This window comes from Phyllobates terribilis, unplaced genomic scaffold (genome assembly GCF_046119375.1).
Source record: "Phyllobates terribilis strain yellow unplaced genomic scaffold, ASM4611937v1 Scaffold_3__8_contigs__length_932513732, whole genome shotgun sequence".
Taxonomy (NCBI): domain Eukaryota; kingdom Metazoa; phylum Chordata; class Amphibia; order Anura; family Dendrobatidae; genus Phyllobates; species Phyllobates terribilis.
Window position 1 is genome coordinate 32,525,933 of NW_027362763.1, and position 23,993 is coordinate 32,549,925.

Below are 23,993 nucleotides of genomic sequence, written 5' to 3' on the forward strand. Positions count from 1 at the left end.
CCTATCATTGGATCCACACAATGTACTTCTGAAAATAACAATGTCAAATATAAAGTTCGAATTAGAGAGGAGCGAATCGATCGGCCCAAGATCCGGTTTGAGTCAAATCTCCCGAAATTTGAAGTTTCACACAAATTTGAAAACTTTGAGATTTGATTTGTGGTTCAGAAAAAAATACTTAATGGACACAATTAGCCACACGCTAAAGCATTAGAGGGCGGCTTCCCCTGTCAGCTTTCTCTTATTTCCCCGTAGCTGTGACATCCAGCAGATTATCACACCTTGTACAGTGGTGGTCAATACTTGGGCCATCAAAAATCAGCAGCTCCAAGTGGAGCAAAGTTTGTACAGCATTTTCCATCTGAGAAGTTACTGGGTAAGTCTGTCTCTCCTGTAGAGTGCAAGCTCTTATAATCAAGGGGGTCTTCTCTCTCCTGTAGATTGTAAGCTCTTATGGTCAGTGGGGTCCTCTCTCTCCTGTAGAGTGTAAGCTCTTGTGGTCAGTGGGGTCCTCTCCCTCCTGTAGAGTGTAAGCTCTTATGATCAGGGGGGTCCTCTCTCTCTCCTGTAGAGTGTGAGCTCGTATGGTCAGTGGGGTCCTCTCTCTCTCCTGTAGAGTGTCTTCTCTTATGGTCAGTGTAGTCTTCTCTATCTACTGTAGAGTGTAAGCTCTTAAGATCAGTGGAGTCTTCTCTCTCTCCTGTAGAGTGTAAGAACTTATGGTCAGCAGGATCCTCTCTCTCCAATAGAGTGCAAGCTCTTATGGTCAGCAGGGTCCTCTCTCTTCTGTAGAGTGTAAGCTCTCATAATCAGCGGGGTCCTCTCTCTCTCCTGTAGAGTGTAAGCTCTTATGATCAGTGGGGTCTTCTCTCTCTCCTGTAGAGCGTAAGCTCTTATGGTCAATGGGGTCCTTTCTCTTCTGTAGAGTGTAAGCTCTTTTGGTCAGCAGGGTCCTCTCTTTTATGTAGAGCGTAAGCTCTTATGGTCAATGGGGTCCTTTCTCTTCTGTAGAGTGTAAGCTCTTTTGGTCAGCAGGGTCCTCTCTTTTATGTAGAGCGTAAGCTCTTATGGTCAATGGGGTCCTTTCTCTTCTGTAGAGTGTAAGCTCTTTTGGTCAGCAGGGTCCTCTCTCTTATGTACAGTGTAAGCTCTTATGATCAGCGGGGTCCTCACTCTCTCCTGCAGAGTGTAAGCTCTTATGGTCAGTGGGGTCCTTTCTCTTCTGTAGAGTGTAAGCTCTTTTGGTCAGAAGGGTCCTCTCTCTCCTGTAGAGTGTAAGCTCTTATGGTCAGTGGGGTCCTCTCTCTCCTGTAGAATGTAAGCTCTTATGGTCAGTTTAGTCCTCTCTATCTCCTGTAGAGTGTAAGCTCTTATGATCAGTGGGGTCCTCTCTCTCTCCAGTAGAGTGTAAGCTCTTATGGTTAGCAGGGTACTCTCTGTTCTGTAGAGTGTAAGCTCTTATAATCAGTGTGGTCCTCTCTCTCTCCTGTAGAGTGTAAGCTCTTATGGTCAGTGGGGTCCTTTCTCTTCTGTTGAGTGTAAACTCTTTTGGTCAGCAGGGTCCTCTCTCTTATGTAGAGTGTAAACTCTTATGGTCAGTGGGGTCCTCTCTGTCCTGTAGAGTTTAAGCTCTTATGATCAGCGGGGTCCTCTCTCTCCGGCAGAGTGTAAGCTCTTTTGGTCAGCGGGGTCCTCTCTCTCCTGTAGAGTGTAAGCTCTTATGGTCAGTGGGGTCCTCTCTTTTTCCTGTAGAGTGTAAGCTCTTATGGTCAGCGGGGTCCTCTCTCTCTCCTGTACAGTGTAAGCTCTTATGGTAAACGGGGGCCTCTCTTCTGTAGAGTGTAAGCTCTTATGGTCAGTGGGGTCCTGTCTCTCCTGTAGAGTGTAACCTCTTATGATCAGTGGGGTTCTCTCTCTTCTGTAGCAAGTAAGCTTTTATGGTCAGTGGGGTCCTCTCTTTTTCCTCTCTTCTGTCTGTGTGAACAGGTGAAAATGGGTCCTTCAGACATTCGGAAATTAATCCCAAATACGTATCAGACTCCTGTAGGTCCACTACTCTTTTTCTATTTTTCTTTTTTTTTCCCATTATGTTAAGCAAAAAGTCAAGTAAGGCACAAAATTCTGCCACAAACAAAACTCAAACTAATTTAAAATTGTCACTCACGTGTTATTAAATCCTTGATAATGTGACATCAGTTTTGGAATTTTTCAGATGACTTAAGAACACAGTCAGTTCAGTATGTCAACTTCTGACCCACTAGAATACTGATGTAGTGGATAGTAAGTGAAACAATCACTACTAGTGATGGGCGAGCACTAAAATGCTCGGGTACTCGTTGCTCGGGTCGCGCACATTGGAATACTCGGGTCCTCGACCCGAGCAAAGAGCCCAATGTAAGTCTATGGGAAACTCGAGCATTTTTCAGGCAGTATCCCCGGCGGTCTGCAGAGAGCCTAAAAATTGCCCCAATCGATGGGAACAGTGCTCAAATGACATGGGAACAGCATGGGGAAGACCCCTGGAAGCATTTCTGACTCCCAGGTCACTGCTGTCAACAACGTTGTCAGAGTATTACACCACTTTTACAGACTCACAATAAAACATACAAAAACAAAACCAAAATGGATTTTCCAGGGAAATATGTTAAGGAACATCCATTCCAGTGTAATGACTTGTATATTAGGCAAAATAAATAACCAAAAACAAAAATACTCCTCCACACCTTGGGCTATGTTCTGTTCACATGTTGCGTTTTTGATGCGTTTTTCCACTTTCGCACTGCTTTCAACCAAGACAAATGCATTCACCAGGAAATGTGATTTTAACATTTTACAACCTTATCTGGCCATGTGCTGTGTGACACATGCATACAGTGCTGAAAAGTCATGGGAACATCATGGGGAAGACCTCTGGAAGCATCACTGACTCCCAGGTCACTGCCTAAAAGTGATCCTTCGTGCATGCAAAGATGCCTTCCGCCATGCACCTGTCATTGCAGACTTGCAACAATGACCGTCCACGTCCTTGTCCCACTGCGGCGTTCAGTTGTCCCTACCCCATTACTTGGAATGCAAGCGCAAGTATGCAGCCAACCACCCACCCACAGGCCGCAATACTATACTGACAAATTTTTGACAGCTGCTTGCACTTGAAATGTGGCCTTTTAGGTTTGTGGAGGCGGAAGCTTTTTACAACCTCATGCCGGCGGCGGCCGGGTGTCCATACTCAGTCCTCAGCCGCCACTGTTTCTCCCGGTGTAGCCTCCCCCTTCCACAAGCACGGGTCCTACAACATTACCCGTACCCTCCCCAGTGCACTTACTGGGAAGGACCGCCTAACCACAAACACGTGGAAAGGTGAATGTGGCCAGGGATGGTACGGAGCCACTCCACAGGTTTTTTTGCTGAGAGTTGTATTTAGCTCGATGAAAGGACTGGCATAGAGGGAAACTGTATCTACCCTGCGTGTCATTTCTCCCACGAAGTCCTGTAAAGCTGCTTGCACTTGAAATGTGGCCTGAACATTACTGCTGGTACTTTTCTGTGGGAATTTGCTTGCCTCCTACCAGCCTGGAGTATTTCCAGCAAACTATGGTACGACACCATGGTATTAGCACTACCCCCAGTACCAGTAGAGAAGCCATTCCCAATTTCCTTCTCAGAAATTTTCATTGGTAGACTGAGTGACTGCCCAAATACATTTTCTCACAAAGGAGCTGAAGATAGAGTGGCAGTAGGTGCAAGTTTCTCCAGCCTGTTTGATATTAGAGGGTGAACGGCAGCACATTGGATCAGTGGTTAGCACTGAAGCCCTGCAGCGCTGGGATCCTGGGTTCAAATCCCAGCAAGGTCAACATCTGCAAGGACTTTGTATGTTCTCCCCGTGTTTGCGTGTTTTTCCTCCTCAGTAAAAAAGCAGCCATAGAGTGTCCGGGAACCTTCCACACACTTTTCTTAGCCAGGATTCCTTCTCGGCAGGGTTGAACGGTCCCACCAGAGAATTCTCTGCTGTGTCCTGGCTTCTACCTCAGGAGAGTTCATGATAGCGCTAACTTTGCAGCTGCTATGGGGCTCTTGAGCGGGTGGAGAAAGGTTATCCCTCAGAATCAAATCCTCTGGTGGGCACAATGTTTTTCAATCTGAAACAACTTCTGAGTGGGAGTTGTATTTCACCACAGCCATATTCTTTAGCTCGGTGAAAGGAATCGCATTGAGGGAAACCACATCTATCCCGGCTGTCATTTCTCCGTCACCAGGTTCTGCCCATTGTAAAAACACGACCATGCCTGGCTGTATGTTCAACGGTGAGAGCCACAGATCAGGCTGCTGTTTTACAGCTTTCAACAACTCTGCAGTGCTGGGCGGTTTGTCAATTAAGCATTAAGCATGTTATCTTCAGCACAGCCTGTTGCCACTTGGCCAAGGCAGTGCTGCAGTGCTGTCAGCTTGTGACTGATGTGGTCATTTTGGAGATGGAGTAGGAGGTGCAGGAGCTTAACAATGTGATTACATTGAGGTTAAATTGATGATGCTGTTTTTTATACTAAAGAATGATTGTTTTGTTTTTTTTACGTTATTTTTTAAGACAAATGCATTCACCGGGAAATGTCTTTTTAACATTTTACAACCTTATTTGGCAATGTGGTGTGTGACACATCATCAGACACATCCTGTTTTATTCATGATGGAGGGACTCTGACAGTCATAAAGCATATTTTTACAGGGACATCAGATGGCCCTTACTATTCTTAAAAGGCCAGTAGTCGGCCCTAGCTATTGTTAGAGAGCCATCAGTCGGCTATGCTATGTTGTTCCCATTATTAACAAGTGGGTCTCCTATACTGTTATTGCGTATCCAGTGACTGCAAGGGCTGCCAAAAATTTGGACGCAACCCAATACTCCTTTGAAGAAAGATAGAGGAGGGTCTCAGTAAAAAAAATGTTCCCATTATAAAGGAGCAGGTCTCCTATAGTGGTAATGCCCATGCTGTGACTCCAAGGGCTGCCAAAATTTGGGAAAAACCCCACTAAGAATTCAAAGACACGTAGAGCAGGGCCACAGTAACAAAGTAAGACATGCTCCCATTAGAAAGGAGAGGGTCTGCTATACAGTTATAGGGTATGCAGTGAATCCAACGGCTGACCAATTTTAGGAAAAACCCCACTAAGAATTTAAAGACACATGGAGCAAAGCCACAGTAACAAGGTACGACATGTTCCGATTAGAAAGGAGAGGGTCTGCTAAACAGAAATAGGGTATGCAGTGAGTCCAACGGCTGACCAATTTTAGGAAAAACCCCACTAAGAATTTAAATACACACGGAGCAGGGCCACAGTAACAAGGTACGACATGTTCCCATTAGAAAGGAGAGGGTCTGCTAAACAGAAATAGGGTATGCAGTGAGTCCAACGGCTGACCAATTTTAGGAAAAACCCCACTAAGAATTTAAAAACACATAGAGCAGGGCCACAGTAACGACAAATTCCCATTAGAAAGGAGAGACTCTCCCATAGTGTTGGCCTATGCAGTGAATGCAAGGGCTGCCAAAAATTTGGAGGCACTTCAATGCCCCTTTGAAGAGATGTGGAGGAGGGCCTCTTAAAAAATGTTCCCATTAGAAAGGAGCGGGCCTCCTATACTTGTAATGTCCATGCACTAAGTGTATGGGCTGACAAACATTTACCCCTGGGGGGTATAATACATGAAAATACTGTATAAAAAAATTTCTTACGGGCATCATAAACACCCTTTAAAAAAATGATGTGGGTGTTGAATCACGGACCACGGTCACCCTGGTGATATGGTGGTGGAGGATGAGGAGAAGGAGGAGGACAAGAGCAAATAGCCAAAATCAGGAAGCTTATACCGATGTGTGGGTGTGAAGAGGTGCATGGGAATACACCTCCCAAGAAAAGACACTGGAATTGAGTTTATGTTACGCTGCTATCATTCGGTGGTGTTGAGAAGTCTGGCCCAATCCAGCCCTTGTTCATTTTTATAAGAGTCAGCCTGTAAGCATTTTCAGTTGACAGGCGGATGCGCTTATCAGTTATAATTCCACCAGCGGCTCTAAAAACCCATTCTGAAAAAACGCTGGCGGCAGGGCAGGCCAGGACCTCTAAGTCATAGAGAGCCAGTTCATTCCACGTGTCCAGCTTGGATACCCAATAATAAAATAAGTTAAATAAATAAGGCACAGAGGAATCACGGAGTTCGTTGGTACGGTCGGCAAGGTACTCCCTCAGCATCTTCCCAAACTTTGCACTCCTTGTGAGAGTACCCCGTGCTTCAGGGCCTGTGCGATGGGAGGGTCTGAGAAAACTCTCCCAGAACTTTGACAGTGTTCCCCTGCCTCTGCTGGATTAAAGTTGTGTCTCTCTCGCCTGTACTCCTTGGTTGTCCAACGAAGTGTGCCCTCTGCCCCAAGCGTTTTCAGATGGGAATTTTTTTAATAGTTCCGCAACAAGGGCCTTCTGGTACTGCCCCATTTTTGTAGACCTGTCTGCCTCAGGAATAAGAGATATAAAGTTCTCCTTGTAGCGTGGGTCTAGAAGTGTCACTAACCAGTAATGACGGTCACCCAAAATTTTGAGAACGCAAGGGTCATGGGAAAGGTAGCGTAACATAAACTCAGCCATGCGTGCCAGACTACTAACTGTTAGAACCTTGCTCATAGGTTTTTTCCTTTGCTGGTCACATGACCTTGTTGGCCTATTTAATCCTGCTCCGCCCTTCTGGCTTTGCTGGACTTCATTGTATAACTACTTTCTAGCTAGCCTGTGCTCTGTATCTAACTCTGTTAGTTTGCTTTATATACGGACCTCTATGTTCTATATATTTTGTTTGTTCGTCTGTCTGCTACTATTTCTGTTAGGAGGTGTCCCATTTTCCTCCCAGTCCTTAGTACTTGTAGGGATTCCTTCCCCACATCTATAGGTCTCCGTACAGACTAGCTTAGGACTTTAGCAGGTCTGATCGCAGGATAAGGTCCCCTGTTACATCGTAGGGATTAAGCTGAGTTCTATCGTAGGGACAGATCTCCTCTCTTTCCTTAGCTCTGGTAGCAGAACATAACAGTAAGTCCAGCCCGTAAATTCTCTAAGGAAAGAGTTTTCTGTTCCATCATGGTGTCGGTTCAGGATTTGGCTAAACATCTGCAGGGACTCTCTCTGGAGGTGGCCGAGCTCCGTCAGCACGTGAGTAACTGTCCTGGAGCACATTTCTTGGAGCCTAAGGTATGTTTGCCGGATTTATTTTTTGGTGAACACCGAGAATTTTTTTCATTTAAAAATGCTTGCTTATTGTATTTTCGTTTGAGACCCAAGTCCTCTGGGGATGAATCCCAGCGCATAGGGTTCATAATGTCACTTTTGCGCAAAGAGCCTCAGGAGTGGGCCTTTTCTTTGCAACCTAGTGATACATGCTTCAGATCAGTGGATAGTTTTTTTTCTGCTTTGGGGCTATTATATGATGATCCTGACCGTGTCTCATCTGCTGAGACTGAGTTAAGACGTTTGAGGCAGGGATCAGGTAATGTGGAAAAATATTGTACTCATTTCCGTCGATGGTCTACTCAAACAGGGTGGAATGATTCTGCTCTGAAAAGTCTGTTTCTTGCTGGGCTCAATGAAAGGGTTAAAGACCTGCTAATTGCTTATCCTACACCTGAAGATTTGCAACAGGCTATGCAATTAGCTATACGGGTGGATAGGAGACTGCGTGCAAGGGTTAATGAGAGCAAATCCTCTGCTATGTCAGTTTCTGGTTATGAGAATGTGTGTACTAACAGTGGTGAACCGATGGAGATTGGATCGGTGGCACCTCGCTCTCAAGAAAAAGACCGTAGATTTTCTGAAGGCTTGTGTTTCTATTGCGGAAAATCTGGTCATTTGATTAAAGGCTGTGAGCTTCGTATGAAGAAAGAAAAAAAAATGGTCAGTCATGCCCGTATTGCCTGTTTAAATTCCAAGGGTGTATTTTTAGCTGCTTCCACGATTGCTCAGGAAAAATTAATGGAATTTCGGGTGTTTGTTGATTGTGGGTCTACTCTAAATGTAATTGATGGGGGATTCTTGGAAAGACTCAATTTAAAACCCGAACCTTTATCATCCCCCATTGCTGTGGTTTCTGTGGATGGTTCCCCTTTGAAGAATATTACTCTCAAGGTCTGTGAATTTCCTCTCACTATTAATGGTGTTCACCATGAGAAATTGGATTTGGTAGTTTTGAATAACTTGCCTTCTCCAGTAATATTGGGATTGCCCTGGTTAAAATTTCACAATCCTGTACTGGATTGGTCTACCAGTGAAATTAAATCCTGGAGCCATAAATGTTATGACAAGTGTTGTAACGGGCGTATTGCAGCTTTGGATAGGGGAGAATTGCCTGTTCCTATTCAGGATTTTTGGAGAGTTTTTTCTGAGAAGGAATCGCAGGTTTTGCCTCCCCATAGAGACTATGATTGTTCTATTGAATTTGTCCCTGGAGCGACTCTTCCTAAAAGTCGTTTATTTAACCTTACTATTCCTGAGAGGAAGGCTTTGGAGGAATACATACAGACAAGTTTGGCCGCCGGTCACATTAGGCCCTCTAAGTCTCCTGTGGCGGTTGGATTTTTTTTTGTAAAAAAAAAGGACGGCGGTTTACGTCCTTGTCTGGATTTTCGTGAGATTAACAAAATTACTGTACGCAATCCTTACCCACTGCCATTGATTCCTGATCTGTTTAACCAGTTAATGGGGGCCAAGTGGTTCTCTAAAATTGACCTTAAGGGGGCATACAATCTGTTGCGCATGAAGGAGGGTGACGAATGGAAGACTGCTTTTAACACTCCTGTGGGTCATTTTGAGAATCTGGTTATGCCTTTTGGTCTTACTAATGCTCCTGCATTTTTTCAGAATCTTATTAATGACATCCTTAGACCTTTGATCGGCAAAAATGTGGTTGTGTATTTGGATGACATTTTGATTTATTCGCCGGATATGGAGTCTCATTGGCGGAGCGTACGTGAGGTATTACAGTTATTAATGGACAATTCGCTTTTTGCTAAGCTGGAGAAATGTGAGTTCGCTGTACAGAGAATTAGTTTTTTGGGTTACATTATCTCCAGCGAAGGTTTTGAGATGGACCCGGTTAAAGTTCAAGCTGTACAGGAATGGCCTAGGCCTATTGGTTTGAAATCGATACAGAGGTTTTTAGGTTTCGCCAATTATTACAGAAAATTCATAAAAAAAATTTCTAGTATTGTCAAACCTCTGACTGATCTCACCAGGAAAGGTGCTGATGCGGTTCAGTGGTCTTCTGAGGCCATTGAAGCTTTTGTGTATCTCAAGGAGAGGTTCACCTCTGCTCCCATCCTTATGCAGCCTGATGTGACTAAGCCGTTTTTGGTTGAGGTTGATGCTTCCTCTGTGGGGGTTGGCGCAGTATTGTCTCAGGATAACGGGGATGGATTACATCCCTGTGCCTTTTTTTCAAAAAAATTTTCGGAGACTGAACTGAATTACGATATTGGTAATCGGGAATTATTGGCTATTAAACTCGCATTTGAACACTGGCGCCACTTCTTGGAAGATGCGGAATTTCCCGTTCAGGTTCTTACGGATCATAAAAATCTGATATATCTTGATGCTGCCAAGCGCCTGAATGCCCGTCAGGCTAGGTGGGCACTGTTTTTCTCGCGGTTTAATTTCTCCGTTACTTACATCCCTGGTACTAAGAATGTTAAGGCGGATGCCTTGTCTCGCAGTTTTTCTCCCATAGTCGGTGCTGAGAATGAGGAGAACATTTTACAAGAAGGTGTTGTGATAGCTGCTTTGGACTCCGTTTTGGAAGATGAGATTCTTAAAGCACAGGAGAATGCCCCATCTAACACTCCTCATGGGAGGTTGTTTGTGCCTGGGACCTTTAGGAGAGATTTGTTTGTTGAGTGTCACGAATCTCGGTTGGCAGGTCATCCCGGAATCTCTGAGACCAAGAGACTGGTGGGTCGCAGTTTTTGGTGGCCTGGATGGCAGAAGGAAGTCATTAAGTGGGTGCGTCAATGTACTATATGTGCTAGATCTAAGTCCTCACATACTCCTGCTGCGGGGTTGCTTTGTCCTTTGGAGGTTCCCAGTGCTCCTTGGACACATTTGGCTATGGACTTTATAACTGACCTTCCCCCCTCTGAGGGTTTTACTGTCATCTGGGTGGTCGTGGACCGTTTTAGCAAGATGTGTCACTTGGTTCCCTTCGTCAAACTGCCCTGCGCTAAAACTCTCGCTAAGGCCTTTGTCAAGGAAATTGTCAGACTTCATGGCGTTCCTACTGACATTGTTTCTGATAGGGGTCCTCAGTTCGTGGCTCGTTTTTGGCGTGCCTTTTGTGACAGGTTGGGAGTTCATTTGTCGTTCTCGTCCGGATATCATCCTGAATCTAATGGCCAGACAGAAAGGAAATACCAGGATGTTGAGCAGTTCTTGCGTTGTTTTGTGGCAGACAATCAAGAGGGGTGGTCTGAGTTTCTGCCTCTTGCTGAATTTGCTCTTAACAACCATACATCTTCTTCTGCTGGTTGTTCGCCTTTTTTTTGTTGTTCTGGGAGACATCCGTCTTTTGGGTCGTTCTCCAAATTGGGATCTGCCGTGCCTGAGGAGGAGAATTTTTCCGGTGATTTGGAGAGAGTTTGGACGGATGTGCGTGGTAATCTTCAGGAGGCTAACAAAAAATCTAAGAGGTACTTTGATAGGAAACGGCAAGAGGTTTTGTTTGCTGTTGGTGACCTGGTTTGGTTGTCAAGGAAATTGTCAGACTACATGGTGTTCCTACTGACATTGTTTCTGATAGGGGACCTCAGTTCGTGGCTCGTTTTTGGCGTGCCTTTTGTGACAGGTTGGGAGTTCATTTGTCGTTTTTATCTGGATATCATCCTGAGTCTAATGGCCAGACAGAAAGGAAGAACCAGGATGTTGAGCAGTTCTTGCGTTGTTTTGTGGCAGACAATCAAGAGGGGTGGTCTGAGTTTCTGCCACTTGCTGAATTTGCTCTTAACAACCATACATCCTCTTCTGCTGGGTGTTCGCCTTTTTTTTGTTGTTCTGGGAGACATCCGTCTTTTGGGTCATTCTCCAAATTGGTTTAGGCTGTGCCTGAGGAGGAGAGTTTTTCTGGTAATTTGGAGAGAGTTTGGACGGATGTGCGTGGTAATCTTCAGGAGGCTAACAAAAAATCTAAGAGGTACTTTGATAGGAAACGGCAAGAGGTTTTGTTTGCTGTTGGTGACCTGGTTTGGTTGTCCTCTAAGAATCTGCGATTGAGGATTCCTTCTAAAAAATTGGGTCCCAAGTTCGTAGGGCCCTTTAAGGTGCTTCAGATAGTTAACCAATCTGCTGTTAGGTTGGAGGTTCCTACGTCCTGGAAGATTAACCCGGTGTTTCATGTTTCTCTGTTGAAAAAAGCTGATGTGTCGGATGGTGACGCCTCTGCCACTGTTCCTCCGGTGGTGGAGGACGGGGAATATGAAATTTCCCGCATCCTAAATTCTAGACGGTATAGAGGGAGTTTGCAGTGTCTCGTCGCTTGGAAGGGTTTCGGACCTGAGGATAACTCATGGGTGAGGGCGGATGATGTTTCTGCTTCCAGACTGGTCAGAGCATTTCACAGGAGGTTTCCTGGTAAGCCTGGGCCTAGGGGATCCGGAGCAGGGCCGGCTCCAGGTTTTTCTGGGCCCCGGGCGAAAGAGTCTCAGTGGGCCCCTTTAACACATATCACGATTCATGATGCAGAGATACAGCGGAGAAATAAATATATATATATATATATATATATATATATAGTACAATGCAAAGATTTCACTTCTTACATTACATGAGTGATATCTATTGTAAATTAAACAATAGCTCAGAAACCGGTGAATCGCTCCACACAGAATACTGGCCCCCATATAAGGCTCCATACGGAATACTGGCCCCCATATAACGCTTCATACAGGATACTGGCCCCCATATAACGCTTCATACAGGATACTGGCCCCCATATAATGCTCCACACAGAATACTGGCCCCCATATAACGCTCCATACAGGATACTGGCCCCCATATAACGCTCCACACAGAATACTGGCCCCCATATAAGGCTCCATACAGAATACTGGCCCCCATATAACGCTCCATACAGAATACTGGCCCCCATATAAGGCTCCATACGGAATACTGGCCTCCATATAAGGCTCCATATGGAATACTGGCCCCCATATAAGGCTCCATACAGAATACTGGCCCCCATATAACGCTCCATACAGGATACTGGTCCCCTTATAAAGCTCCATACAGGATACTGGCCCCCATAAAACGCTCCATACAGGATACTGGTCACCTTATAAAACTCCATACAGGATACTGGCCCCCATATAACGCTCTATACAGGATACCGGTCCCCTTATAACGCTCCATACAGGATACCGGTCCCCTTATAACTCTCCATACAGGATACTGGCCCCCATATAATGCTGCATGCAGGCTATTACCCCCCACATAATGCCCCATACAGGCTGTCCCCCCCTTATAATGCTCCATGCAGGCTGTTACCCCCCACATAATGCCCCATACAGCCCCCCCCCCTTTTAATGCTCCATGCAGGCTGTTACCCCCCACATAATGCCCCATACAGGCCCCCCCCCTTTTAATGCTCCATGCAGGCTGTTACCCCCCATATAATGCCCCATACAGGCTGGCCCCCCCTTATAATGCTCCATGCAGGCTGTTCCCCCCCACATAATGCACTATGCAGGCTGCCCCCCCTTTATAATGCCCCATGCAGGATGTCCCCCCCCATTTATAATGCCCCATGCAGGATGTCACCCCCCTTCTCTTTATAATGCCCCATGCAGGCTGCCCCCCCCTTTATAATGCCCCATGCAGGATGTCCCCCCCCCTTTATAATGCCCCATGCAGGATGCCCCCCCCCTTCTCTTTATAATGCCCCATGCAGGCTGTCCCCCCCCTCTATATAATGCCCCATGCAGGATGTCCCCCCCCCCTTTATAATGCCCCATGCAGGATGCCCCCCCCCTCTCTTTATAATGCCCCATGCAGGCTGTCACCCCTCCTCTTTATAATGCCCCATGCAGGATTTCACCCCCCCTCTCTTTATAATGCCCCATGCAGGATGTCACCCCTCCTCTTTATAATGCCCCATGCAGGCTGTCACCCCTCCTCTTTATAATGCCCCATGCAGGCTGTCACCCCTCCTCTTTATAATGCCCCATGCAGGCTGTCACCCCTCCTCTATATAATGCCCCATGCAGGCTGTCACCCCTCCTCTTTATAATGCCCCATGCAGGATGCCCCCCCCTTCTCTTTATAATGCCCCATGCAGGATGCCCCCCCCTTCTCTTTATAATGCCCCATGCAGGATGTCCCCCCCTTCTCTTTATACTGCCCCATGCAGGATGTCCCCCCCCCTTTATAATGCCCCATGCAGGATGCCCCCCCCTCTCTTTATAATGCCCCAAGCAGGCTGTCACCCCTCCTCTTTATAATGCCCCATGCAGGCTGTCACCCCTCCTCTTTATAATGCCCCATGCAGGATGCCCCCCCTTCTCTTTATAATGCCCCATGGAGGATGCCCCCCCCTTCTCTTTAAAATGCCCCATGCAGGATGTCCCCCCCTTCTCTTTATACTGCCCCATGCAGGATGTCACCCCCCCCCCTTCTCTTTATAATGCCCCATGCAGGATGTCCCCCCCTTCTCTTTATACTGCCCCATGCAGGATGTCCCCCCCTTCTCTTTATACTGCCCCATGCAGGGTGTCCCCCCCTTCTCTTTATACTGCCCCATGCCTCCATACATTAAAAAAAAAAAAATCAAATACTCACCTCCCTTCTCCTCACCTGCTACCTGCTACCTGCTGCCCGCTGCCTGCTGCCCGCCGCTCGCTGCTCGGGTCCGGACTCCAGCGTCTCCGGCGTTGTCCCGCTCAGCGCTCCCTGTGACGGCTCAGGGGAGGGCGCGGTGAAAATACGTCACCGCGCCCTCTGACCTGAGACGTCACAGGGAGCGCAGAGCAGGAAGACAGTGGATCTGCGGAGGCACGGGGAGAGGTAAGTATCCGGCTGCCGGGGCCCTGAGCAAGCGGCGGAGAAGGGAGGGCGCTGACACCGCTCTCCTCCGCCCATAGCCCAGCGGGGTGCACGACCGCCAGTGGGCCCCTCTGCCTGCTCAGGGCCCCGGCATTTGCCCGGGTGCGCCGGGTGCTGACGCCGGCCCTGATCCGGAGGATCCTCTTAGAAGAGGGGGTACTGTTAGAACTCTCCTGTTAGGTTTTTTTTAGTTTGCTGGTCACATGACCATTTTTGCCTATTTAATCCGGCTCCGCCCTCCTGGCCTTGCTGGGCTTCATTGTATTTACTACTCTTGAGCTAGCTTGGTGCTCTGTTGCCGTTCTCTGTTAGTTTTGCTAGGTCTTCTGACCTCTATGCTTTTTGTTGTGTGTTTGTCTTTGACTGCTACTATTTCTGCTAGGAGGTGTCCAACTTATCCCAGTCCCTAGTTCTTGTAGGGATCCCTCCCTCACATCTATAGGTCTTCGTACAGACTAGCCGAGGACTTTAGCGGGTCTGATCGCAGGATCAGGTTCCCCGTTACATCGTAGGGATCTAGTTTAGTTCTATTGTAGGGACAGTTCTCCTGTCTTTCCTTAGTCCCTGTAGCAGATCATAACAGCTATCCAACCAACAACCTTTTGACACTGCTCTGTGTTCAATAGTGGTGTGCTGTGGTCCCCTAGAATTTGGGACAGGAAGGTCAGGCGAGAAAATGTGGGTGATTGTTGTGACGCAATTTCGGCTTGCCCACGGCCTTGTCCTCTGCCTCTGCATGCACCATTACCATCACATCCAGTTCCCCGTCCCTTGCCCATTTTAAATGGAGGACAGTATCTTCCACGCTCACTACAAATGACTGAGTTTGGAGCGAACTTATATGTGATCCTTGTGATAGAGAAAACAGAGTTTTAAATACCTGGCCTGTGGGTAAGTAGTTTGAACAGCAAACTGCGGTGAATTGCTTCACTGACACACTAAAGGAAATTTTTAATGGAGGCCAGAAATGGCAGTATTTTCTGACAACGTATATGTGATCCGTTTGATGGAGAAAACTCAGTTTTAAATAGCTGGATTTCTAGCGCTCTAATATGGAAAGGAACTGGCTGTATTCTGCAGTGCCAACAAGCAAATGGCGCAGAAAAAATTGAGTTCTCTGGATTGCTTTTTAAGCAAATAATGAGGATTAAGATCCAAGGAAAAGTATTCCTGGCCCCTGAGACCTGGGCCTTTGTATAGAAATATCTAACAGCAGCAGAAGGCAGAATTGGAATGGAGCCTCTTGTGCTATGTGCACTGCAGTCTGCTATATACACTGCCTGCCTGCCTATATACACTGCCTGCCTGATATCTCTGCAGATGGATTAGTCCTCTAAAGGACTGTTTGTTAAGATGGATATGTGTAATGTACGGGTTTTCTCCATACACTACCTAATACACGATCTAATCTCTCCCTAGCTCAGCAGCACCTCTCCCTACACTGTCTGATCCGGAGAGACTGTGACGAGCATGGCGGCGCCAGGTCTGATATAGACCTGATGACGCTGTGCGGCCAGCCAATCACTGTAATGCCAACAACCAACATGGCTACGGCATTACAGTGACTGGCTGGCAATTCCTGCATGTTCATTGGCTCTGTAAAGAGCAGGGAGGAGACCTGAGCTCCCGCTGAGCAACCCGGAAATACTCGGCAAGCACCGAGCAGTAGCCATGCTCGCTCATCACTAATCACTACATTAAAATTTGTTGGAATAATTGCTTGTTCATGTAAAATGTAGATAACTGAAAAGACATTGAATCTGTGGAGGGGAGAAGTAGGAGGTTAATGACTTCAACTTACTTCTTATTTCAAATGAATATACACCTAATCATGCCCCAATAATATGCCCCACTAGTATGGAAGGTGAACATGCTCAACATAATATATGTTTGCCTGACGGTCATCCCGATTACAATCATTAGTCAGGAACATGTTAAAACTATTACATACAGTGGCTATGGAAAGTATTTAGACCCCTTTTTTCACTCTTTGTTTCATTGCAGCCATTTGGTAAATTCTAAAAAGTTCATTTTTTTTCTCATTAAAGTACACTCTGCACCCCATCTTGGCTGAAAAAAAAACAGAAATGTAGAATTTTTTGCAAATTTATTAAAAAAGAAAAACTGAAATATTACATGGTCATAAGTATTCAGACCCTTTGCTCAGTATTGAGTAGAAGCCCCCTTTTGAGTTAGTACAGCCATGAGTCTTCTTGGGAATGATGCAATAAGTTTTTCGCACCTGGATTTGGGGATCCTCCGCCATTCTTCCTTGCAGATCCTCTCCAGCTCCGTCAGGTTGGATGGTGAACGTTGGTGGACAGCCCTTTTCAGGTCTCTCCAGAGATGCTCAACTGGGTTTATGTCAGGACTCTGGCTGGGCCAGTCAAGAATGGTCACAGAGTTGTTCTGAAGCCACTCCTTTGTTATTTTAGCTGTGTGCTTAGGGTCATTGTCTTGTTTGAAGGAGAACCTTCGGCCAAGTCTGAGATCCAGAGTAGTGTTGAGCCACCCCCGTAGTGTTCGAGTTCGGTTCGGTTCGTCGAACACCCGTGTGTTCGCCGAACTGTTCGTCGAACTGTTCGTCGAACACCTTCGAACACCATTAAAACCAATGGCAGGCAAACAAAAACACATAGAAACACATAGAAAACACCTTCAAAGGTGTCCAAAAGCTGACAAACTGCTCAGAAGACACAATTAACACATGGAAAAGTGACAAGTACATATAGTCATGCGAAAAGAAAAGAGGTGGAGGAGTAAAAGGAGGGGGAGACACAGATATAGGCATGTCATGCCCTTCTAAAATCCAAAAAGTGAGAAGCCGACACGTTCAGTCCGCTCCTGCCCGTGCCACCTCCGCGTCGCCGGGTTTGTGCCAGAGTCGCGGTGAACCCTGACGGCCAGCCCCCCTCTCCCAATACTGGTGCCTGTCCGCTGGTGGGTCGAGCGAGCCCCCCTGTGGTGGAGGCAGCTCTAAGCTTTTTAATTTAAATTGTCTCTCTAATTTGAATGAATACACTTTAAATCCATTTACAAGGATCTATTGGAGGGCACGTCTCATGCCAGCAGCCGCGCAATTCCAGCTCCAGTAGCGTCCACTAAAGCTGCTGCAGTTAAAAAGCTTTTATAAGGATCGAGCTCGGCTGTCCACCGCAAGGCATCCTACTGCCAGTCCCAGCCCCTATGCCTTGGGGTGCCTCCTGATGCTCTTCACTGAGTATCCCATGGTCCCGAAGCATTTCCTTTGAAAAAATTAACTGTCCAAACTACAGGTGGTGTAGCTTGCTTAACAGCCGGGATAATCCGCTGACTAGCAGACACTGCTACTAGGCACAAAGTATTTCCTGGGCTAGATGCAGTTAAAAATTTGTAATTAGATACTCTCGTTGGATGCTGAGAAAGCATTCCATAGAGTCTCCTGGCACGCCATATATTATTCTCTTAAAAAGCTAGGGGTAGGGGTCTAGGGGACCCTTTTATAGCCAAAATCACGGCCCTGTATCGCAATACGTCACCTAGGCTGAAGATAAATGGAACTGTAGCACCCTGAGGGCTCGGTTGCTACAGAGGTATTGCACCTCACCCAGAGGTGTGATATCTCACTCTCAGGTAAGGATGTAGTGTGGATCAGGACCCGACACCTGCCTGCATTACACCACATTGCCGTGGGGCAGGGCGACCAATATGCCCCTGAGATGAGCACGACAGTCCCTGTCCCTGGCTGGAGTGGGGGGAGGGAACACTGAGGAAGGGGAACCCTGTAGTGCAGGAGCAGGGAGGAAGCAGTTCCTGGGTGCATTGAGAAGGGAGTATAAAAGGTGGGCACCATCTTAGTTCAGTGCAGAGAAGTCTGAGCAGAAGTGGCAGGGAGCAGAAGGAAGAGGAGCGGAGAAGGCTCCAGGAACGAGGAACGAAGGGATCCCAGGGGTGCGGACGGGCGAGTCGCCACCGCATGCCCGAATCCACCTGCGTGGAGGAGTCAGGCCAAAGGGGGAGACCGGTCCCCGAAACTAGTGGAGGCAGGAAACGACCCTCAGCTAGAAACAGGAGGCTGTGACATTTTATGTGGCGCAGCCCCTCGCTACACCCGCTAGGAAGGCACCATATAGGGTCAGGGAAACTGGCGCCAAGTTTACCAAGAGGAGGCCCGAGGCAGCCGGACAGAAGGGTTGGTAAGAAAGGCCAGACAAAGGACACACAAAGGGGGTCCTGTGAAGCGCTCCAAAGTTATCTGGGAGTTGTCTGAGCCCCTCACCTGGTGAGCACAGTACGACGTGGGCAGCCGTTACCTGCAGACGTGGTCTGGATAATAAGAACTGTGAGTAAAGGCCCTGGATTTCATCACTGACTCCGTGTCGTTACTGCTGCTGCCCTGCACCATCACCCCCATCCTCCGCATACACTGCCCTGAGGCTATACTCCTCCAGTGGGGAGTTATGCTACGCTCTGCTGCACCCACAACACCAGCCTCAGCGGTCTGCCCTGGAGCGGCGGTTCACTCTGACCGCAATCCACGGGTGGCGTAGTCGGACATTTAAACATCAAAACCACATAAATAGTTCCGCCACTGGTTTGACCGCCCTGAGCCACGGAACCGGGTCGCCGCCACGGAGACTACAACCACCAGCATCCACCAAAAAGGGTCCGGCTCCGGGTGTCCCAAGGCCCAGGGGGCGCGTCAGAACATTTTCATCACCTTTCACAATCACCAATGGGACAAGGCAGGGATGTTCTCTGTCCCCTCTCTTATACATCCTAGTGACGGAGCACCTGCTCTCATCAATTCGCCATAACCCCAATATTAGGTGGATTGAGGTGGGAGGCACCGAGTACAAGTGCTCTCTATTTGCTGATGATGTCCTAGTATATATCACTCAATCACATATATCCATCCATGCTGTTATGGCTGAAATAGATCACTTTGTTACACGGTCAAATTTTAAAATCAATGCAGCGAAGTGTGAGGCCCTCGATGTCTCCCTCCCCAAATCCATATAGGATTCCATCCAGTCCAACTTTCCCTTTGCCTGGCCCTCACAGGGTATCAAATACTTAGGAATTCCTATTCATAGAGACCTCTCCCATCTATGTTATCTTAATTTTGGGCCCTTTATTGAACAACTCCATACAGACCACGGTTGGCAAGTTAGAACTGTAAGATTCACTACGTGAACCACTGGTGTTCTGTGGAAAAGCACATGTACACTGTGTTCCAAATTATTATGCAAAAAGTGTTTAGGAGTGATAAGGGAAGAATTTGTTTGTTTGTCAGTTAAACTCATTGATGGTGATGTGTGTCAGGGCTCTTTATATCACTGTAAGCAATTGCAGACACCTGTGCTAATTAGTTTGGCAGGTGTGTCCAATGAAAGGCAAGACTACTTAAGAAGGCTGTCTCACATTATTAAGCAGCCTACATTTTCTGCCAAAATGGGAAAGAAAAAGGATGTGTCGGCTGCTGAGAAGCAACAAATTGTGGAGTGTTTAGGTCAAGGCATGACTACAATCAACATTGTGCGATGATCAGGATGAAGTGTCTTGGCAATCAAGAAGTATGTAGCTGATTCACAGTACACACGTGTGCGTGCTGATAAGGGCAAATTGAGGACTCTTTCCTACAGGCAATTACGTCAGGTTGAAAGAGCAGCGGCAAAAAAGCCTTGTCATAGCAGCAGACAAGTTTTTGAAGCTGCTGGTGCCTCCAACGTCCCGCGAACAACAAGATGCAGGGTCCTTCAGAGGTTTGCAGCTGTGCATACGCCATCCTGTCGACCTCCTCTATCCACTTCACACAAGCAGAAACGGCTCCAGTGGGCCAAACATTACATGAAGACTGATTTCAAAACTGTTTTGTTCACGGATGAGTGCCGTGCAGCGCTCGATGGTCCAGATGGATGGAGTGGAGGATGGCTGGTTGATGGACACCCCACGCAAACACGGCTACAGCGCCAACAAGGAGGAGGTGGAGTAATGTTTTGGGCTGGAATCATGGGGAGAGAGATTGTCGGCCCCTTTAGGATCCCTGAAGGCGCTAAAGATGAACTCCATAATGTATGTGGATTTTCTCAAACAGCACTTCCTGCCATGGTTCAAGAAGAAGAACCGTGTATTTCACAGCAAGATCATTTTTTTGCATGATAATGCACCATCTCATGCTGCACATAAAACATCTGCATCTCTGGCTGATATGGGCATAAAAGGGGACAAACTTATGGTGTGACCCCCATGCTCCCCTGACCTCTACCCCATTCAGAACCTTTGGAGCATCATTAAAAGGAGTGTCTATGATGGCGGGAGGCAGTTCACATCTAAGCAACAGCTCTGGGAGGGTATTCTGTCCTCATGCAAAACAATTGAAGCAGAAACCATCCAAAACCTGACAAATTCAATGGACGAGAGAGTTCAGAAGCTCCTTTCGAACAAGGGGTCCTATGTGAAAATGTAACATCACCTAGAATAAAGTTTTGAGTTGAAAACTGTTTGATTTCAGTTTCTAACAACCTGCTAATGCTTATAATTTCAAAAATGACCATTTTTTTGGTCTTTATTAAAATGAAAAGGTTGATCGAAAAGTTTGGGGGATCTAAGAGTGTGGCAACCCAGTAGTCATGATTACTTCGAATTCTGGTAATATGAGGGTCATGCTGCAGGTAGTGCAGCAAGAAGGCACTTATGTGTCTTGCGCATCTCGGAGCCCCAAAATTATTTTCCGGGCTAGATGCAGCTAAAAATTATTATTAATTTTAAATCTGGTGAAGCTTTAGTATAGATGGCCTAATAGGATCAGTGCTGCACACTGCTACAAAGCCCAAATTATTTTCCAGTCAAGATACAGATAAACATGATTAGTAATTTTAAATCTGGTGGAGCTTATTATAGATGGCCTAATAGAATCAGTGCTGCACACTGCTACAAAGCCCAAATTATTTTCCAGCCAAGATACAGATAAACATGATTAGTAATTTGAAAGCTTAAAACGGTTGGTAGGGTGATTTTAACCAATCATCAAGCTTTTACTCTCCCCAGGATGACACAGGGGTAGAAAAGTCGTTTCGGATCCATGATTTGTTCATCTTTATGAACGTGAGTCTGTCTACATTATCAGTGGAGAGCCGCGTGCGCTTATCTGTCAGCACACCACCAGCAGCGCTGAACACACGTTCAGACAGAACGCTGGCTGCGGGGCATGACAAGATCTCCAAGGCGTAAGTGGCTAGCTCCGGCCATTTATCCAGATTGGAAGCCCAAAAAGAGTAAGGGTCCAGTGACACAGTCATGGCTTCAATGTTTACTTGGAGATACTCCTGTACCATCGTCTCTAGGCGTTGACTATGTGTCAGACTTCTTGTCTCCTGTGGCCTTGCAAAGGATGGGCTAAAAAAGTGGTGAAATGATTCCGCAAAATTGATGTTACCAGCAGATACTGTGGTTCTGTTACGGTTTGAGTGCTGAACACTTGACGGTACCACGGTTGGCAAGTTGGAACTGTGAGATTCACTACGTGCACCACTGGTATTTTGTGGAAAAGCACATGTAAGATTCTGCAACAGTCTCTGCTGATACTCCTGCATGCGTGCATCCCTTTCTATGGCAGGAATAATTTCTGCAAATTTACTTTTGTATTGGGGATCTAACAGTGTGGCAACCCAGTAGTCAGGATTATTTCTAATTCTCACAATTCGAGGGTCATGTTGCAGGTAGTGCAGCAAGAAGGCACTCATGTGTGTTGCGCATCCAGGAGCACCAAGTCCCTGTTGTGTTGGTGGCGAGGTAACAATCATGCTTCCTTCCTCTGTCCTCTCCGCCCAACCTCGCACAACAGAAATGTGATCAAGGTCTCCCTCATCTGATGAGTCTTCCATCAGTTCGTCCTCCACTTCTTCCTGGGCTCCTGCACCTTCCTCACTAGTTTGGCTGCTACCATGCGCCCTGGTAAAACCATCTCCCCCACCCTCACATGCCTGCCGCCTTGGTGCTGCCGACCGTCTGGACCTTGCAGATGTTAGCCCTTCCGCATACAACTCCTCCTCCTCTACTTCCTCCACCTCCTCTTGTGCCACCACCTGACTCCGAATTCTGTTTAACATGTGCTCCAGCATGTAGCTCACTGGAATAGTCATGCTGATAATGGCATCGTCAGCACTAAACATCTTCGTCGCCATTTCAAAACTGTGCAGAAGGGTGCATAGGTCCCTGATCTGAGACCACTCCTCCAGCGTGATTTGCCCCACCTCTGGATCTCGTTGGCCCAGGCTATACGTCAGAACGTATTGCACCAGGGCTTGTCGGTGCTGCCACAGTCGCTGCAACATGTGCAGAGTTGAATTCCACCGGGTAGGCACATCGCATTTTAGCCGGTGAAGTGGCAGACCCAACGACTTCTGTAGAGATGTAAGTCGCTGAGCTGCGGGATGCGAACGGCGGAAGTGAGCACACAGCGACCGTGCCCTCTGCAGAAGGCCATCTAGTCTGGGATAGTGGGCTAAAAATTGCTGGACAACCAGGTTCAACACGTGAGCCATACAAGGCACGTGTGTGACATTGCCCCGGCGAAGGGCCGCACCCAGGTTTGCAGCATTGTCGCACACGGCCTTCCCTGGTTTCAGGTCCAGTGGAGACAACCATTCATGAAATTGGTTCTCCAGAGCTGACCACAACTCCTCAGCTGTGTGACTCACATTTCCCAGACATTTCAATGTAAAAACCGCCTGATGACGTTGAGCCCCACTGCCAGCATAGTAAGGAGGTGTGCAGGATCCCTTCTGCGCAGTTAGAAAGCTTTTGGCATGACCAGACAGGCTTTGGGTGCAGGTGGAAGAACGAGAGGAGGTTGAGGAGGCAGAAGCAGTGGAGGAACTTTGACATAAAGAGGATTGACGCACAACTCGTGGGGACGGCAAGACTTGGACAGCAGCCCCTTGTCCTGCTGTCACCATAGTTACCCAGTGCCCAGTCAGCGACATGTAACGCCCCTGTCCATGCCTACTCGTCCAAGTGTCTGTGGTGAAATGCACCCTGTCACACACAGAGTTTCTCAAAGAAGCGGTGATGTTGTGTGCGACATGCTGGTGGAGCGCAGGCACACCTTTCTTTGAGAAGTAGTGCCGACTGGGCATCTGGTACTGGGGCACTGCGACGGACATAAGGTCTCGAAAATCCTCTGTGTCCACCAGGCGGAAAGGCAGCATTTCTGTAGCCAAGAGCTTGCAGATGGTGAAATTCAACCTCTTAGCTTTCTCATGGCTAGGAGGAAATGGTCTTTTACTTGTCCACATCTGAGGGACCGAGGGCTGGCTATTGTGCTTAGACGGGGTTGATAAGGGTGTCCCCGGCAAACTGCCGGTCTGTGAGGAAGATGCAGGCGGACATGTTAGGTTGCCTTGATCCAAAGGTGATGCTATCGATGTCGGACAGCGCTCAACACCAGCTGGTGTTACCACCTCCAAAGAAAATGATGACCTGCCAATCACGCTGGCTGTTGCGGGTAAAGAGGTGGCAGGTCTGCGCCCCAAAACAGGTGTGACTGCTGTCCCCCCAGTCACAGAGGATGAAGAGGCCGCGGATGCACAAGATATGGCAGACGGTGGTTGGCCCGGCCGGCTAGGCCGCATTGTAGCACACTGAGCTTCCCACTGCAACTTATGCTTCATGTCCATGTGCCGGTTCATGCATGAAGTACTCAAACTATGTATTTTTTGGCCTCTACTTAGCTTTTGCTGACAAATGTTACAGATAACACGAGTTGGGTCATCTTTATCGATCTGAAAAATTGCCCAGGCTATGCAAGGCTTAGCACCCATGTGACCTGAAGAGCCACCACGACTTGTGGTGAGAGGCAGAGTTGTGTTTGAGGATGCAGTTGTTGACGT